At 46.5% G+C, this 19760-nt stretch overlaps 1 protein-coding gene across 1 annotated transcript in view; it reads left to right on the top strand.

Moving 5' to 3' along the window:
* Nucleotides 1-19760, top strand: part of SLC6A19 (solute carrier family 6 member 19) — a 217596-nt gene that overhangs the window by 7136 nt on the left and 190700 nt on the right. The gene's annotated exons all lie outside the window — the stretch shown is intronic.

The following is a 19760-nucleotide window of genomic DNA, read 5'->3' as shown; positions in this document are numbered from 1 at the left end:
TGTACCTTTTATCTGATGCATGCCTCCAATAGTCCAATGCTAAGGCATGCTGGTCTAGAACTTTACATAAAACTTAACCTCAGTATTTAATATTCCCACAACACTTCTTGAATACCGTTATTAAACAAACTAACTTTGGGATAACTGCTGATATCTTATCATTGTAAAAACACCAGTTCAATACATGGGATAAAAACTGTTCCCCTGTCACTACACACAACTTCTGCAGTGGGCAAAATACTGGCCAGGCTTCAGGCCACCCTGAGAACAGGTCTACACATACCAGCACATTTTCATACACAGCTACTTCGGGTAGTTGTATGTTCTGCAGTCACTGAAATGGGTAATTTGTCCGGGTGCACTTTTCATAGGTTCCTTTGCTGTTTTACCTATCTCATGCCGTGCGCACATCATGCAGGCTACTACAAACCTAATGGTGGCATTATAAAATACAGGGACAAGCCAATTTTCTGTTACCTGGCTGCACATACTCTTGTTGTCAGGTCTGTCATCTCTTGCTCTCTCAATTGTCTTACCCGATGATCCAACAAATATATTAGACTGAAATTTAGACGAGTGTTCCAACAGACACTCACGCCAGGAACTCTATCCAGCATCCTAATAAGGAGATTTCATACCGATATATTTCGGGAGAGGAGAAATAACACACAGACACTGCCGGTATGCGCAAAATACTCCTCTGAGGGTTTATTGCCAAACTCAATTACAATAATATCATTCAAAAGGGGTGTAGGCTTGAGGTTAACCAATCAGAGGCAATGGTACAATAACTCTTATTCAGCCAATAGCATACAATAAGAATATTTCAAATGCATTATTATAATTCTTCATTAAAATGCTGACATCAGGTAACACCTGGAAACAAACATACAATAGAGTAGTGTTAAATGTTCTTTCCCATGAGGGAGTTTGTTGCGATAATGACAAATAGTTGCACTTTATGCCTGGGGGTTTAGCCAACCCACTAGCCATGGACGCATGAAGACCAAACGATGAACACATAGAGATAACACATTTCTTTGAGACTCGAGCAGAACTATGTAGAGGAAAGATCATTAAAATAATGGAAAATACATATCTTCGTAATTCAGCATCCTGCTTGATAATTCATAATGTAATTTAATACAGAGAGTATAAGTAAATGGACCATCCTTCACACAGTTTTTGTACAATTTATAACCAAGTTGAGGCAACAGCAAAAACATCTGCCCAGTGTACAGCTAATAACCTAAGATTGGCCATAGGCTGATAGCAGCTCTCCTGAATTTCCACTGGCACACATTTTTCAAAAGGACGCAAAAGTAGCATACAGCACCCCTTCATTTCCGTTTAAGAGGCTGCAAATGTTCATCGAAAAAAATGTGCTCCAGGAGCAATATGTATGTTTAGGATTCCTACATTCTGTGTGACATGGACATGAAGGAAATTTGATGACCCTATGAATGTGATCGGTGGCGTAACTACCGCTGTAGCAGCAATAGCCATAGCCTGGGGGCTCCGCTAGCAGCCGCTATGGCGGCTACAGCGGTAGTGACGCAACTGAACACTACGGCAGAGCAGGGAGGTATCTTCCCACTCTGACATAAAAGGGGTTGTCCCACAAAACACATGTATCCCCTATCCACAGGATAGGGGATACATGTGTGATCGCTGGGTGTCCGACCGCTGGGAACCCCCGCGATAAGGAGAACGGGGGACCGAAAGTACCCTGAAGTGCTCCATGAGAGACCTTGGACTTCCCTGGTCTGTGTCCGGATTTTAAAAATTTGACATGTGTCACTTTATGTGGTAATAACTTGGGAATGCTTTTACTTATCCAAGCGATTCTGAGATTGTTTTCTCGTGAAATACTGTACTTTATGTTATTGGAAAAATGTGATCAATAAGTTCAGTATTTGTTTGTGAAAAACACCAAACTTTAGCGAAAATGTTGAAAAATTTTCATTTTTCTAAATTTAAATGCATCTGCTTGTAAAACACATAGCAATACCACACAAAATAGTTACTAATTAACATCTCCCATATGTCTACTTTTTGTTGGACATCCTTTTTTTTCTAGGATGTTACAAGGTTTAGAACTTTAGTAGCAATTTCTAACAGTTTCAAGAAAAGTTACAAAACCCCTTTTTATAGGTACCAGTTCACTTCTGAAGTGGCTTTGAGGGCCATATATTAGAAACCCCCAAGTTACCCAATTTTAACAACTGCACCCCTCAAAGTCTTCAAACAGCATTTAGAAAGTTTCTTAACCCTTTGGGTGTTTCACAGGAATTAAAGCAAAGTAGAGGGGGAATTTACAAATTTCTTTTTTTTGTCAGAAAATCCATTTTAATCCATTTTTTTCTGTAACACAAAAGGTTTAACAAGAGAAACGCAACTCAATATTTATTGGCCAGATTCTGCAGTTTTTAGAAATATCCCACATGTGGCCCTAGCTTGGTAATGGACTGAAACACAGGCCTCCGAGGCAAAGTAACACCTAGAGGATTTCGGGGCCTTCTTTTTATTAGAATATATTTTAGGCACCATGTTAGGTTTGAAGTGGTCTTGTGGGTCCAAAATAGTGGAAACACCCCCAAAAAGACACCATTTGGCAAACTACACCCCTCAAGGAATTTATCAATGGGTATAGAGCCTTTTAACCCAACAGGTTTTTTGCTGAATTTAGTGGAATTCGTCCGTAAAAATCGAATTTTTTCCAATAAAAATAATACATTTTTACAAGACATAAAGAAGAAAAAGCACCCCAACATTTGTAAAAGCAATTTCTCCTGATTACGGCAATACCCCACATGTGGTAATAAACTGCTGTTTGGACACACGGCGGGGCTCAAAAGTGAAGGAGCGCTATTTGGCTTTTGGAGCTCAAGTTTGCTGGATTGGTTTTCGGGTGTCATGTCGCATTTGCAAAGCTCTTGCGGGACCAAATCAGTGGACATCCCCCAGAAGTGACCCCATTTGGGAAACTACAGCCTAAAGATAATTTATCTAGGGGTATAGTAAGAATATTAAAAGCATAGGTTTTTTGCTGAATTTAGTGTAATTAGGCCGTGAAGGGAGCTAAAGTGACAAAAAATAGTGATTTTGGTATCGTTTCTTTATTATTTTTTTTATGGCGGTCACCGTGCGGGATAAATTACATTATATTTTTATAGTTCAGGCTGTTACGGACGCGGCAATACAAATTTTGCATAGTTTATTTATTTTTTCATTTTTTTCTAATAATAAAGGACTTTATAAGGGGAAAAGGGCAATTTTGAATTTTATTATTTTGAAATTTTACTTTATTATTTTTGTACATTTGTTTGGAACTTTTTGTTACTATTTTTTTTTTTAGGGACTTGAAGATCAAATTGTTGGATCATTGTTATAATACCATGCAATACTTATGTATTGCAGGGTATTATACCTGTCAGTTTCACACTGACAAGTGGCATATTAGGTCCTGCCTCTGGCAGGACCTAATCGCATTCCATAGATGGCAGACAAATGCGGCGGTCACTATTGACTGCCGCATTTAAGGGGTTAATTGGTTCGTATCACCGCTTTGATCCAACCCGATGTTTTCCCCCAGTACTAAGGCTGCTAGCAGCAGCCCGTACTGGGAGATGCCGGGCTGCGAGTAGTGCCTGTGTGCTCTGTTAGGAGCACACTTAGATTAACGGGCTGCAGGCAAAAGGACCGTTAATCTACGTGGGGTGGTCGGGAAGGGGTTAAGCTATCTACACAGGAGAGAGAACCCAGACGCACCTCGGGACTCTGTCTATATTGCAGCCTCGGAGGCCATCTTGTGCGTCTGTGCCCCCAAAAGCCCCAGAGCCTAGGGTTGGTGGGAGAGACAACACTGGGTGAAGAAAGACTTTTGTCTAAATTGTCCATTCCCGTGACCATAGTGTCCGGCAAAAAAACGCACCGGGTCTCTGATTATCTGGACTCTGGATCCATTGCTAATTTAATTTGAAGAGACCTGGTGGCTCTTCTCCAGTTGCCCACAACCCCTCTGGAGAGGCCTTTGATGGTTGCATCGGTGAATGGACTACCTCTGCCAGACCCGATTGTAGCTGTGATCAAGCTACTAAGGCTCCAATTGGGAGCCCTCCATGCCAAGCTCTTCTCGTTTTTTGTCCTGGCTAAAGCCGTCAACCCTGTGCTGCTCGGCATGCCCTGGCTCCGACTACATGCCCCAGTCCTGGAATTCTGGAGAGGTTCTCCAGTGGGGTCCCGAGTGTCTCAACCGCTGCATGGTACAGATTCATCCAGCCCAGCCTCCTCTGCCTCACTCCTTGGCAGGATTGCCTTGTCATTATTCGACGTTCTCGGATGTCTTCAGCAAGAAAGAGCTGGAGATGCTGCCCCCACACCGGGCGTATGACTGTCCTATCAAGCTGATTCCTGGTGCATCCATTCCCCTTGGTAGGGTATATCCTCTCTCCTTGCCAGAGACTCAGTCCATGTCCGACTATGTTAAGGAGAACTTGGATAGGGGCTTCATACAGAAGTCTTCCTCCCCGGCAGAAGCCAGGTTCTTCTTTGTCAAGAAAAAGGATGCTTCTCTGCATCCCTGCATCGACTACCGGGGGTCTCAACCAGATCACGGTAAAAAATAGATATCTGTTGCCATTGATTTCTGAACTGTTTGATTGTATACGAGGAGCCAAGATTTTTTCTAAGCTAGACCTGCGTGGGGCTTACAACTTAATACGAATTCGCCACCGGGGTGACGAATGGAAGACGGCATTTAACCACCGTGACGGACACTATGAATATCTAGTAATGCCCTTCGGCCTGTGTAATGCTCCCGCAGTCTTCCAAAAGTTTGTTAATGACATCTCCTGTGACCTCCTCTATGTTTGTGTTGTGGTCTATCTTGATGACATTTTGATTATTTTCTCCAATTCCTATGACTCATCAGAGACATGTCCGTCAAGTTTTGCTGGGGTTAAGGAAGAAACGCCTGTACGCTAAGTTGGAGAATTTGCGTGTTTGAGAAAAATGCTCTACCCTTCTTGTGCTACATCATCTCGGATGCAGGCCTCAAGATGGATCCTGAGAAGGTAAAGGCTGTCCTGGAATGGCCACACCCTCAATGCTTGAGGTCCATACAGCGCTTCCTAGGATTTGCTAATTTCTACAGACAGTTCATTCCAATCTTCTCCTCACTGACATCTCCTATCTCTACCCTCACCAAGAAAGGCATGAACGCCAAGGTGTGTGTAGCGTCCATGGCCGCGGGCCGTCGGTTTTACTCACCTCCCGACGCCCGCAGCCATGGATCCGTGAGCGGTCGTCCCCATCTCCTTCCTAGGAGACGCCAGCGCTCACTTCCGCTCCGTTCTGCTGTGTCCCGTAGGGTGCGCGCGCATGCTCGTGTCCGGCCTTAAAGGGCCAGTGCGCGCACATAGAAAATCGTCATCATCATCAACTGCCACGATTTCCTGGTCTATAAGAAGGCCCCAGCCCTTCTGATCCTTGCCTGAGCGTTGTTAGTTTTCCCAGTCTGTCTTGCAAATGGTCCCTTAGTGTTTCCTGTTCCAGTTGTTACCCATGCCTTCTTCCCTGTTCCTGTTTCCGTGCTGTGCCTTTAATATCAAGTCGTGCCACATCCTGTGTTATCTGCCACGTCCGGAGGAATCCGCCACGTCCTGTGTCATCTGCCACGTCCGGAGGAATCCGCCACGTTCTGTGTCATCTGCCATGTCCGGAGGAATCCGCCACGTCTGGCACAACCTGTGTCATCCGCCACGTTTGGCGTTACCTGCTGCACCCATCTCCATCAGTGCCAGAGCTGCGGCCACTGTCCGATCTATCCAGGTACCCTTGTGAGGGACATTGTATTGCTGGGGTTTCCTGTTGTTTGGCCAGCTGCCTCCCCGCTACGGCGGTACGGCCTAGTGGGTCCACTAACCCACTTCGTGACAGTACGCTCAGGCCATGGACACCGCTGGTCAACCTGAGACTTTGACGACACAAGCCATGCTGGTCGAGATGGAGGATCTCCAGTCACGACAAGACCAACTCCTCCTGTCAGTGAACGCCATTGCCCATCGGCTACTTGCTCCAACCACAGTTGTCGCCGCACCCATTCCTGCTGTTCCTCCTGCTACACTTCCTGTCTGTACCGGTACCAATCCCCTGTGTTTCTTGCCGCTACCACCACGCTATGACGGAGACCCGAGAACCTGCAGGAGATTTTTAAATCAGTGCCTGATCCACTTCAGACTACATGCCAGGTCCTTCTCTTCGGATGATGTCAGGATCGCCTTCATCATTTCTCTCCTTACTGGCAAAGCCCTGGCATGGGCTAATCCTCTGTGTGAACATCAGGGACCAGAGACTCGTGATTTGCAGTGCTTCTTAAAGACCTTCCACTCGATCTTTGAGGAACCTGGGAGAGTTTCTTCGGTTGCTGCATCCTTGCTGACCCTACATCAGGGAGACTTCTCCGTGGGCGAGTATGCCATCCAGTTCCGTATCCTGGCTGCTGAATTGACCTGGAACAACGAGGCTTTGGTGGCCACATTCTGGCAGGAACTGTCTTCAGGGATCAAGGACGAGCTGGCTGCTCGCGTTCTGCCATCTACCCTGGACGATCTTATCCTACTCGCCCCCCGGGTTGACATGAGGATCCGGGAGCGTTCCCAAGAGGTTCTCTGTGAGAGAGAACTTCCTAGGCTGGATTCTACTTTCCAGCAATCCTCCCCAGTCCTCCCACCAGAGGATCTGATGCAGTGTATCTATGTCAAATTGTCTACCCAGGAGAAACAACGCAGACGCAGTTCTGGACTTTGTTTGTATTGCCGCCATGGAGGCCATATTGTGCGTCCGTGTCCCCAGAGGCCGGAGAGACCCCATTGCCTAGGACTGATTGGAGAGACAACTCTAGATGGAACGGTACCTAATAAAGCATTCAGTTCCAAGCTGACTATTCCTGTGACCCTAGTATCTTGCAACAGGACACATCAAGTTTCTGCCTATCTTGACTCTGGTTCTGCTGCAAACTTCATCCAGAAATAGCTAGTGGATCATCTTCAGTTGCCCACAGTTCCCCTAGAGACATCTTTGGCTGTTGCCTCAGTTAATGGACTGCCTCTATCTGATCCCATCGTTTCTAAAACCAAGCCGTTGAAGCTCCAGGTTGGAGTCCTGCATTTTGAATTCATTTCTTTCCTTGTTTTGCCCAAGGCCATCAATCCTGTTCTGCTGGGCCTGCCTTGGCTTCGACTACATGCCCCAGTCCTGGACTGGAATTCTGGAGAGGTTCTCCAATGGGGCTCCAAGTGCTATGGTCGTTGTCTGTTGCAGATCCATCCTGTCAAGCCTCCTCTGCCTCAGTCATTGGCGGGACTGCCTTCCAAGTTTGCAGCAAGAGGGAGGCTGAGACGCTGCCTCCACATCGGACTTATGACTGCCCCATTGAACTGGTTCCTAATGCCTCTCTCCCCCGTGGTCGAGTATATCCTCTCTCCTTGCCTGAGTCTCTATCCATGTCGGCCTATATCAAGGAGAATCTGGAGAGGGGTTTCATACGAAAGTCTTCCTCCCCGGCCGGGGCTGGATTCTTCTTCGTTAAAAAGAGGGACGGATCCCTTCGACCCTGCATTGACTACCGTGGTCTCAACCAGATCACAGTCAAGAACAAATACCCGTTGCCACTTATATCTGAGCTGTTTGATTGCATACAAGGAGCCAACATTTTTTCTAAGCTAGACCTGCGGGGGGGGGGGCTTAAAATCTAGTCCGGATTCGCCGGGGTGATGAATGGAAGACGGCATTTAACACCCGGGACGGGCACTACGAATACCTAGTGATGCCCTTTGGATTGTGTAACGCTCCCGCAGTATTTCAGGAATTCGTCAATGATATTTTCCGAGATCTCCTCTATGTCTGTGTTGTTGTTTATCTCGATGATATTTTGATTTTCTCCCCAGATCCAACGACTCATCGGAGGCATGTCCATCAGATTCTACTACGATTAAGGGAGAATCATTTATACGCCAAGCTGGAGAAGTGCGTCTTTGAGAAGGGTTCTCTGCCCTTCCTGGGCTACATCATCTCGGATCAAGGCCTCAAGATGGATCCTGAGAAAGTGAAAGCGGTCCTGGAGTGGCCAAGTCCTCAAGGCTTAAGGGCCATACAGCGGTTCCTGGGAGTCGCCAATTTCTACCGGCAGTTTATTTCTAACTTCTCTTCTCTGACGGCTCCCATCTCTACCCTTATCAAGAAGGGTGTGAACGCCAAGGTGTGAACTCCAGAGGCAGAGTCCGCATTTATTAGCCTCAAGAAAGCCTTCACTTCAGCCTCGATCCTCCATCATCCTGACGTATCTCGGCAGTTCTCTCTGGAAGTGGACGCTTCCTCTGTTGGTGCAGGTGCACTTCTATTCCAGAGGAGCTCCAAAGGAAAGGCAGTAGTATGTGGCTACTACTCAAGACTTTTTTCTTCTGCTGAGCGCAATTACTCCATTGGAGATCGGGTGCTGCTGGCCATCAAATGGGCTCTGGAGGAGTGGAGACATCTTCTAGAGGGCGCTGCTCACCCCATCCTGATCTTTACCGACCACAAAAACCTTACCTACCTTCAGTCTGCACAACGACTGAATCCCCGTCAAGCCAGGTGCTCGCTGTTCTTCACCCATTTCCAGTTTGTGCTCCACTACCGTTCCGTCGACAAGAATGTGAGGGCCGATGCCCTGTCCAGATCGTTTGAGACGGAAGACACTGTGGAGTCCCTTCAGACTATCATAGACCCATCCTGCATTGTCACTGCTAATCCTCTGCAGGTTAGAGACATCCCTCCTGGGAGGACTTTTGTTCGGTTGGCAGACAGGAGAAGAATTCTCCGCTGGGGACACAGTTCTAAACTGGCTGAGCATGCTGGTGTCCGTAAAACCCGAGACCTGATTGCTCGTCACTTCTGGTGGCCCACGCTACCTAAGGATGTTCTGGACTTTGTCTCTTCTTGCACGGTGTGTGTCTCTAACAAAGTGACTTACTCCAAGCCTGCCGGCCTGCTTCAACCTCTGCTTGTACCCAATGCCCCCTGGCAGCACATTGCAATAGACTTTGTCACAGACCTTTCCCCCTCAGCAGGATGCAACACTGTCTGGGTGGTGGTGGACCGGTTCTCTAAGATGGCACATTTCAACCCACTGACCGGCCTACCTTCTGCTCCTCGTCTGGCGAGTCTCTTCATTCTACACATCTTTCGCTTGCATGGCTTGCCTCTTCACATCGTGTCAGATTGGGGTGCTCAATTTACATCAAAGTTCTGGAGAGCCCTCTGTAAACTCCTGGATGTGAGATTGGAATTTTCCTCAGCTTATCACCCCCAGTCCAATGGGCAAGTTGAGAGGATCAACCAGATCATGGAGAATTATCTCCGCCACTTCATCTCTTCACAGCATGATAACTGGGTACAGCTTCTTCCATGGGCCGAGTTCTAATACAACAACCACACAAGTGAGTCCTCCACTTCCACTCCATTTCACAACATCCTAGAGTCCCTCTTCCAGTGTCGACCGCATCTCAAGTACCCGCTGCTGACTCTGCTTTTGGGGACTTTTTGCAAATCTGGCAACAGACCCGGTCCTCTATTTTACTGGCAGTCGATTGCATGAAGCGAAAAGCAGATACTAGGAGAAGAGAGCCGCCTCAGTATCTTCCGGGGACTAAAGTCTGGCTGTCCTCTCGCAACATTCGCTTGAAGGTACCCTCATACAAGTTTGCTCCCAGGTTCCTTGGTCCTTTCGAGATTCTGCAACAGATAAACCCTGTCTCCTATAAGCTGCGGCTGCCTCCTACCCTCAGAATCCCCAACTCCTTTCATGTGTCCCTCCTGAAGCCAGTGGTCCTGAACCGCTACAGCAAGACTTCTAGTTCCACAGTTGCTCCCAGCGGTTCTTCTGATATATTCGAGGTGAGGGAGATCCTGGACTGCAAGAGGGTAGGAGGAAGGACTTTCTATTTGGTGGACTGGAAAGGGTTTGGTCCTGAGGAGAGGTCCTGGGAGCCAGAAGAGAACCTCAGTGCCCCTGCGCTTATTAAGAAATTCCTCTCTCGCTCTGGCCCCAAGAAGAGGGGGCTTAAGAGGGGGGATACTGTGGCGTTCATGGACGCTCCGTTCTGATGTGTCTCGTAGGGTGCGCGCGCACGCTCGTGCCCGGCCTTAAAGGCCTCGTCATCATCATCAACTGCCACGATTTCCTGGTCTATAAGAAGGCCCCAGCCCTTCTGATCCTTGCCTGAGCGTTGTTAGTTTTCCCAGTCTGTCTTGCAAATGGTCCCTTAGTGTTTCCCGTTCCAGTTGTTACCTGTGCCTTGTTCCTGTTCCTGTTTCCCGTGTTGTGCCTTTAGTATTGAGTCTGCCACGTCCTGTGTCATCTGCCACGTCCGGAGGAATACGCCACATCCAGTGTCATCTGCCACATCTGGAGGAATCCGCCACGTCCTATGTCATCTGCCACGTCTGGAGGAATCCGCCACATCTGGCGCAACCTGCGGCACCTGTGTCATCCGCCACGTTTGGCGTTACCTGCTGCACCCATCTCCATCAGTGCCAGAGCTGCGGCCACTGTCCAGACTATCCAGGTACCCTTGTGCGGGACATTGTATTGCTGGGGTTTCCTGTTGTTTGGCCAGCTGCCTCCCCGCTACAGCGGTATGGCCTAGTGGGTCCACTAACCCGCTTCGGGACAGTGTGGACTCCTGAGGCGGAATCCACATTTAATAGCCTGAATAGTGCCTTCACGTCAGCCTCTATCCTCCATCATTCTGATGTATCTCAACAGTTCTCGTTGGGGGTGGACGCCTCCTCTGTCGGTGCTGGTGCACTCCTGTTCCAGAGAGGTTCCAAGGGCAAGACTATGGTATGTGGCTATTACTCTAGAGTCTTCTCTTCCGCAGAACGCAATTACTTGATTGGGGATCTGCAGTAACTGGCCATAAAATTGGCTCTGGAGGAGTGGAGACATCTACTAGAGGGCGCAGTTCATCCCATCTTGATATTCACGGACCACAAGAACCTCACCTATCTCCAAACGGCCCAATGACTGAATCCTCGTCAAGCCAGGTGGTATCTGTTCTTTGCCCGGTTCCAGTTTGAGCTCCACTACCGTCCAGCCGACAAGAATGTGAGGGCCGATGCCTTGTCCCGGTCGTTCGAAACAGAGGACACTATGGAGTCTCCACAGAATATCATTGATCTATCCTGCATCATCCCTGACAACCCTCCGCAAGTTAGAGACATTACCCCGGGGAGGACTTTTGTGCGTCTGGCAGACAGAAGAAGAATCCTCCGCTGGGGACACAGTTCCAAACTGGCATGTCAAGCGAGTGCCCGTAAGACCCGAGACCTGATTGCTTGTCAGTTCTGGTGGCCCACGCTGCCCAAAGACATCACGGACTTTGTCTCCTCCTGCACGGTGTGCGCAGCAAATAAAGTTGCCCACTCCACACCGGCTGGCCTGCTCCTGTCGCTGCCTGTGCCCGATGCCCCCTTGCAACATATTGCTATGGACTTTGTCACGGACCTACCTCCCTCTGCTGGATGCAGCACGGTCTGGGTGGTGGTGGATCGATTCTCCAAGATGGCTCATTTTGTTCCACTGACCGGCCTACCTTTTGCTTTCCGACTGGCCAATCTCTTCGTCCAACACATCTTCCGTCTGCACGGCTTGCCTCTGCATATTATGTTGGATCGGGGGATTCAGTTCACCTTAAAGTTCTGGAGAGCCGTCTGCGGACTCCATGGTGTGAAGTTGGACTTTTCCTCAGCCTACCATCCCCAGTCCAATGGTCAAGTTGAGAGAATAAATCAGATGGAGAACTATCTATGACACTTTATCTTCAGGCAGCATGATGTCTGAGTGCAGCTGCTTCCTTGGACTGAGTCCTCCTACAACAACCACACTAGTGAGTTCACCGCCTCCAGCCCATTCTTCATTGTCTACGGCCAACACCCACGAATACCTCTCCCTGTTTCCACTACGTCCCAGGTACCTGCAGCTGACTCTACATTCAAGGACTTTCTACAAATCTGGCAGCAGACCCGAACTTCTATTCTGCTGGCGGTCGACCGCATGAAAAGAAAAGCAGAAACAAGAAGAAGAGAGCCTCCCCAGTTTCTTCCAGACACTAAGGTCTGGTGGTCCTCTAAGAATATCCGGCTGATGGTGCCATTTTACAAGTTTGCTCCCAGGTTTCTCTGACCCTTCGAGATTTTGCAACAAATCAACCTTGTCTCCTACAAGCTTCGGCTGCCTCCTACCCTCAAGATCGCCAACTCCTTCCATGTTTCCCTTCTCAAACCTGTGGTCCTGAACCGCTACTCCAAGATTCCTAGTCCTGCAGTGGCTCCCAGCGGTTCATCAGATACTTTTGAGGTTAAGGAGATCATGGATACCAAGAAAGTGGGTGGAAGAACCTTTTATTTGGTGGATTGGAGGGGGTTTGGTCCTGAAGAGTGGTCCTGGGAGCCAGAGGAGAACCTCAATTCTTCTACCCTTCTGAAGAAGTTTCTGTCTCGCTCTGGCCCTAAGAGGAGGGGGCGTAAGGAGGTGGGATACTGTCATGCCCATGGCCGCGGGCCGTCAGGCTCACTCACCTCCTGACGGCCGCAGCCATGGATCTGTGAGCGCTGGCCCCCATCTCCTCCTCAGGAGATGCCATCGCTCACTTCAGCTTCTCTCGGCCGGGTCCCATAGGGTGCGTGCGCATGCTCGTACCCGCTTTTAAAGGGCCAGCGCGTGCATCTGAGTTAAAGTATTAAATTAGCCCATGAGCACCCTGGACTATAAGATGGGCTCTGCCCCTTTCTGCCTTTCCTGAGCTTTGTTGTTATTACCCTAGTCTATCTTTGCAGAGGGTCTAGGTGTTTTCCAGTTCCCAGTGATTCCCATTCCTGCTACCTGTAACCTGTATCCCGTACTATCCTGGAGTCATATTGCGCTGAGTACCACACCTGTCCTGCTGCACCACGCCTAGTGCCTGCCTGCTGCCTAGTCCCAGCTGAGCCTGTCTTGCTACTGTCTGAGCTACCACACGTACACCTATACGAACTATAGACTGTGACATGTGTTAGGTTGGCCAGCTGCCATACCATCAATGTGATACAAGGGTTCTGTGTGGGGTTTTTATTTGCTGGTGCTTTTTTTTTAACATCATTACTACTGCCTTAGTAATGGCCGCTCTCTGATTGACAGCGTCCATTATTAAGGCGGGGCTTAGTGTTAGACGGTGAAAAGGCAAGCACTAAACCCCATTATAACCCCGGTACCCACCGCCACCAGGGGTACCAGGAAGATACGGATACAATCCAGTATCCGAACATCTGCAGTAATGGTTGGGCACTGGCGTGACCGCAGTCGGTTTTTATTAGGCTGGGAAAGCTCAAAAACCGTAAGACTTCCCACCCTGGTAATGCTAGCCTGGTGCTGCTATGCTGTGTCTGACTGGTTATGAAAAATGGAGGGGACACCACATCGTTTACCCCTGGTGACTAATGGGGGTTAGTGTTTGTCTTTTCACCGGCTAACACTAAGTCGCACCTTAGTAATTGATGCTGCCATTACTAAGGCCCCATACACATGACCGTAGTTTTCAACCGTGATTACGGATCAGGTAATTACGGATGAAATTGTGAATTTATATCTACGGATGTGTGTCTGGGCCATAGAAATGATCTGCAAAACAAAAACATGTCCTATTCTTGTCCGCAATTGCATCTAAAAGTCTAAGTGTGCTTCCGCAATTGTGGACGGCTACGTATGTGCATCCGTATTTGCGGACAGTAAAAACCCTTACGGTCTTGTGCATGAAGACGTAGGCAGTATTAATAAAAAAACACAGAAAAAATATTTTACTGAAATAAAAAACCTACACAACCCTCGTTAACCATTATATTGAAAATAAAAGATGCTATAATCAAAGTAGTCCTCGAATCCAAAGTAGTCCAAAACCCAAACCTGTAAAAAAACAAACCAACACCAAAAAAAACATTAGTAACACTATGGAGTTATTGGGGGTGTGAGCACTAAGAGGGCCTAGGGCAGCATCAACTCTAAATATTGCCCTGGGTCAGGGGTCACCTCAGACTCTCACTGGGCACTTGTGGGCAATTATGCCCTGATGGGTGTGATTGTCTGTTGGTGTGGTCAGGAGAGACCAGGGTTGCCAACCGTCTGTAAATTTACGGACAGTCCGCAAAAATGGGTGTTTTTCTCTGCCGTCCATAGCGTCCAGCAGAAAAAAGCACCATTCCAGGATTTTTCTGCATTCTCTTTGAACTGTGCACTGCGTATGCGCCAAAATGTACATGCACAGTGTGAAGGAATAGTAGGCTGCGGCCGGGCATATTTTCAAATTCAGTAGGCTACCACTACCACCCTCCACTCTGTTTGCACTTTTCAGTGTGGCACTAAGTACAGGGGGGGCTGTGTGGTGCTATTTACAAAGGGGGTTGTGTGGCACTATTTACAAGGGGGAGCTGTGTGGCGCTATCTACAAGGGGGGCTTTATGGAGTTTTCCTACAAGGGGGCTGTGTGGCGCTATCTACAAGGAGGGGCTGTGTGGCGCTATTTACAAGGGGGATGTGTGTGGCGCTATCTACAAGGGGGTGCTGTGTGTGGCAGTATGTCAGGGGGCACATAAGGGGCACGGTTACTGAGATGCACTTTTATTGTGTCGAGCACTGAGGCATCATTATTACTGTCTTGGGCACTGTGGATTACGAGTTTGTTTAGAGGATTGGGTATAGGTGTGGTGGATGCTGGAAAAGTGAGAAACCAACATGTCTGTATGCCAAATTCTGCAGAGACGAGTCGTGGCTGGAATAAGGAAAAAAAGGGAAAGATAACGACTATTTAGAGAAAACCACCTAAGTTAGCACGGGAAAGGTACAAGCGAGGCTGTGATTGGTGAGTCACTCATAGAACACTGCACAGTGCACAGGCCTATGATTTTGTAATGTGTCCGTAAAAATTTTGGTCTGTGATTTTTAGCTGAGTTGTCCAGAAATTTCGGAAGTGGGGCTTGGCAACCCTGGGGGAGACCACAGATGTTGCTGGGGCACTTTGGGGGATTAGCCCCTGATGGTAGAGACTGAGAGGTGTGGTGTCAGGGGTGAATTTAGGCACAGGGATCAGGAGGGTTTATACTTTATTATTTTTAACTGATCACAGCTTTTTGTTCACTCTCTTTTTTCTTCCCAGAGCTCTAAGCACAACTAATCGGCTCTGACAAGCTCCCTGAGAGAGATGAACTCATAATAGTCGGTAACAGCTATATCTAGGGCATTTTTGACTGTCAAATCAGAGTGATCAACGTCACAGGACCGTTCGGATTGGTATTGAGGGAGAATTTGTGGAGGTTAAAGAGGAAAAGCTAATTTATTAAACATTTGTTTCACCACTGTGTTTACAGAGGAAAATGAAATGTCATGTGAAATGCAGAGAAATAAATTAAATTCTCCATTAAATGTCACCTGTCTAACCCAGGAAGAAGTGCAGAGCCTCCTTAAAAAGATTTAAAATAGATTCAAATAGACAAATCACCAGGTCCATATGATATAAACCCCCGAGTTCTAAGGGAATTCAGTACAGTGATATACTGTTACCATATTAAGTACCATTATTTCTGATATTTGAGGATTCTATAACGACAGGGTCTGTTCTATAGGATTGGTGCATAGCAAATTTGGTGCTAATATTCAAGATTGGGTCAAAAACTGAGCCCAGAAACTATAGACCTATAAGTTTAACCTCTATTGTGGGTAAAATGTTTAAAAGTTTTCTAGGAGATGATATCCTGGAGTTTCTCAATGAGAATAAAGGAATTACTCCCTATCAGCGTGAGTTTATGAGGGATCGGTCCTGTCAAAGTAATTTGATCAGCTTCTAAGCTCTAGATTGGACCGGGGTGAGTTATGTCACATACCTTGATTTTTCCAAAGCATTTAATACTGGGCTGTAAAAAAGTTAGGTACATAAAATTTTAATTCTGGGACTGGGTGAAAATGTGTGTAAGTGGGTAAGAAACTGGCTTAGTGATAGAAAACAATGGTTATTAACGGTACATACATAGATTTGGTCAGCATTACTAGTGGGGTATTACAGGAGTCAGTTTTGGGCCCTATGATGTTTACTATATTTATTAAAGACCTTGTAGAGGGATTGTACACAGTGGTGGATCATCATATGAGCGTTTGCGCCTGAGGTTACCGGGGGGCCCATGGCCGCCCAAAGTACATTACAGTTTTGTTGCATTGCTGCAAAAGGACTTGCACACATAAGGTCAGAAGACCTGAAGTTTGCAGTTCTTGTCACTGTTGAAAGATCTGCAGGTCACATGTCCATGTAGGCAGGTCCTAGTACAGCAGCAAGACTCCGTAGGGAAGACTTTGAGCTCCTATGTAAGTATATGGGGTGTGTATTGCTTTAGGAGGTCTGAGGTCTGTATTTAAGGGTCTGTCCTGAGGTGTGTATTATTTTAGGGGGTCAAGTCTGGGGGTCTGTATTTACTGGGTCTGTTCTAGAGTCTGTATTTATTTAGGGTGCTTGTTCTAGGGTTTGTATTTGTTTTGGGGGTGTCCAGTCTGGGGACTGCAATAGTTTAGAAGGTCTGGGGTCTGTATGTAATCTAGGGTTTGGTCTGGGGTCCGAATTTATTAGTTTGAGTTAATGTGTGGGCCTGAGTTTGCTTAGGGGTCTGGAGTATGGAACAATTTAGCGGGTTTGGTGTCTGAATTTTTGTGTTTCTATAGAGGCAGGAAGTGGCTGCAGAAGCAAGGGGCAAAGAAGTCTCTGCAGGAAACTTTGCAGTCATCAGGAGAAGTTGTAATAATGGTCTGTGTCAGATGTAGAGGAAAAGAAAAGAGAGCGACTCCCATCAGTGAAGATGACACCTGCGAGTCACTGTATTTATACGGAACTTGTCACCTATCCTGAACACGTCTGTTATAGGAAATCTTTGTCTTCCACAAAAAGTCTCTCTGTAACCCAGGACAAATAGACAACTGGGTGTTACTATTCCCCTTGTCAGGAGGATGTGTCCCTACACAGTGTGATGCTGTCAGTGATGGTTGGAGACTGTCAGGGGGGGCTAAGTTTTGGGAACAGCCCAGGGCCTCTGGTCTACTTAATCCGCCACTGATTGTACAACAAAATTTACATTTTTGCATATGATACAAAACTGTGTATAATAATTAACAAAAAGGAGCACACTATTCTTTTACATATGGATCTGGAGAAGTTGGAGGCTTGGTCAGAGAAGTGGCAAATGAGGTTTAAAACTGATAAATGTAAGGTTATGCATTTGGGAAGGGAAAATACATGTCACTGTTACATACTAAGTGGGAAAGCACTGAGTAAAAGTGATGTGGAAAAGGACCTAGGAATTTAAGTTAACAGCAAACTTAAAGGGAATGTGTCGCTAGAAATTATTTTATTTTTTTCAGTTAAACAATGAGTATATAACTGATTACACATTGTTTTAATGTTTTTTATTTTTTTCACAAGTCAGAAAATATTATAAATTAGATTCTAATTTATAATATTTCCATGTGCTGGCCACTAGAGGGAGCAGTTCCCAAAATTGCAGCATGGTCACAGTGGTAAACCTCATAGATTTCTGCTGCAAATTTGGGGTGGACACACTCTCCTATAGTGTCCTCACACAATTCCCCCTCCCTTCTTCTGGCTAGTGGCAGGCGGGGAGGGGTTTGAATGTCTTCAAACCGCCTACACTGTGTGCCGCCATTATCTGAGCGTCTTACCAAGTTCTTGCCGCCTACGCTCCTCTTCCTCGCGCCTTCGCTTCGTTGAACATATGGTCGGAAGCCGTGGCCGGAAGTCGTCATCTTACTGTCCGGCAGCGGCTTCCGTACCACATGAAAATGGCGCTGGATTTCTCTCTAGGAACGAGTTCACACACAGACGGCTCCCGTTCGCATTCTCTATGGGATTGTATGTGCCGTATAGCATCTTAGTATGTGTCATTAATCGACACATACAGAGATGAAAAAAAATTGGCAGCCCTCAGAGAAGTAAAAGTATTAATACATTAAAAAGTTGAAAGTGACAACATAAATTAAAAAAAAAAATTCTTTACATTATATAAAAAGCTATTTAATTACAAAAAAAATTAAATCATGACACCTTTCCTTTAACTGTAGCAACCAGTGTCAGGCAAATACTGCCAGGACAAATAAGGTCATAATGTGCATGAAAAGGGCCATAGATGTACATGATGAGAACATAGTTCTACCACTTTATAAATCTCTAGTAATACCGCACATGGAGTATTGTGTTCAATTTTGGGCACCAGTGCAGAAGAAAGACATAGTTGAGCTTGAGCGGGTTCAAGGGCAGGCAACTGATATAATAAATGGAGTACTGTGAACTACGGTACCCAGAAATATCATCAAAATTAGGGTTATTTAGTTTAGAAAAAAGACGGCTAAGAGGTGAACCATTAACTATATATAAATTGTAACGAACAGCAGGTTGTGGACCCACTGGGCTTCTCCACTGGTTTGGCTTAGGGCCACCTCTAAGGGCATTATCTAAGTAGCCTCCCTGGTCCTCACCCCTTAAACCCTATATAGGGATTTTGTCTTCACTGCGGGGAGTCTAGAAGGTTGCTACGTCTTGAGGTGGTCCCGACAGAGTACTTGCTGTCCACGCGGACTAGAAACAGGCACTGGCAGATGGCACATTGATGGATGGAATCTTCGGGCTTGACCCCAACAGTAGGAGGCAGACTGACAGCGGGCAGACAGCTGGATGAAAGCTGATAGCGGATCACTGGACACTGGCGGATAGTAGATGACTGGACATAGGTAGATAACGGACAGCTGGACAAAGGCAGGTAGCTGGACACTGGCAGACAGTGGATAATTCAATACTGGCTGAACATTGACAGCAATATCAGACTGGATACAGGCTGGAAGCGGATAACTGGATACAGACTGACAAGAGACAGCAATAGAGAACTGGATACAGGCTGGTAGCGGATAACTGGACACAGACTGACAACAGATAGCAATAGTGAATAAGTGGATAGAGGCTGGTAGCGGATAACTGGATACAGGCTGACAAAAGATAGCACTAGCGGACTGGATACAGGTTGGTAGCGGATTTCCGGATATAGGCTGACAACAGAGAGCAATATGACTACTTTAGGATGGCATCACTTTTTGAAAGTCCTTTTAATTTTCTAGGATGTTACAAGGCTTATAACTTTAGCAGCAATTTCCAAAATTTTCAATACATTTTCCAAATCTATTTTTTAGGGACAAGTTCAGTTCTGAAGTGGCATTAAGGGGCCTATATATTATAAAACCCCATAAATCACCTTTTAAAACGGCACCCCTCAAAGTATTCAAAACAGCATTTAGAAAGTTTCTTAACCCTTTAGGCATTGTTACAAAGGATTTAAAGCAAAGTGGAAGGGAAATGTACAAATTTTATATTTTTTTGCAGAAATTCAGTTTTGATCCATTTTTTCTGAAGCACAACATCATATTTAAACACTGGCCTCAGAACAAAGGAGCACCTAGTGGATTTTAATATTAGAATATATTTTAGGCACCATGTCAGGTTCAAATAGGTCTTGTGGTGCCAAAACATAGGAAACAGCCCCAAAAAGACACAACTATAGAAACTAAACCCCCAAGGAATTCATCTAAGGGTATAGTGAGCATTTTGACCCAGTAGGTTTTTAGTTGAATTTATTGGAATTAGGCC

This window comes from Rhinoderma darwinii, chromosome 5 (genome assembly GCF_050947455.1).
Source record: "Rhinoderma darwinii isolate aRhiDar2 chromosome 5, aRhiDar2.hap1, whole genome shotgun sequence".
In the NCBI taxonomy this organism is placed as follows: domain Eukaryota; kingdom Metazoa; phylum Chordata; class Amphibia; order Anura; family Rhinodermatidae; genus Rhinoderma; species Rhinoderma darwinii.
This window is presented reverse-complemented; position numbering and strand designations above follow the sequence as displayed.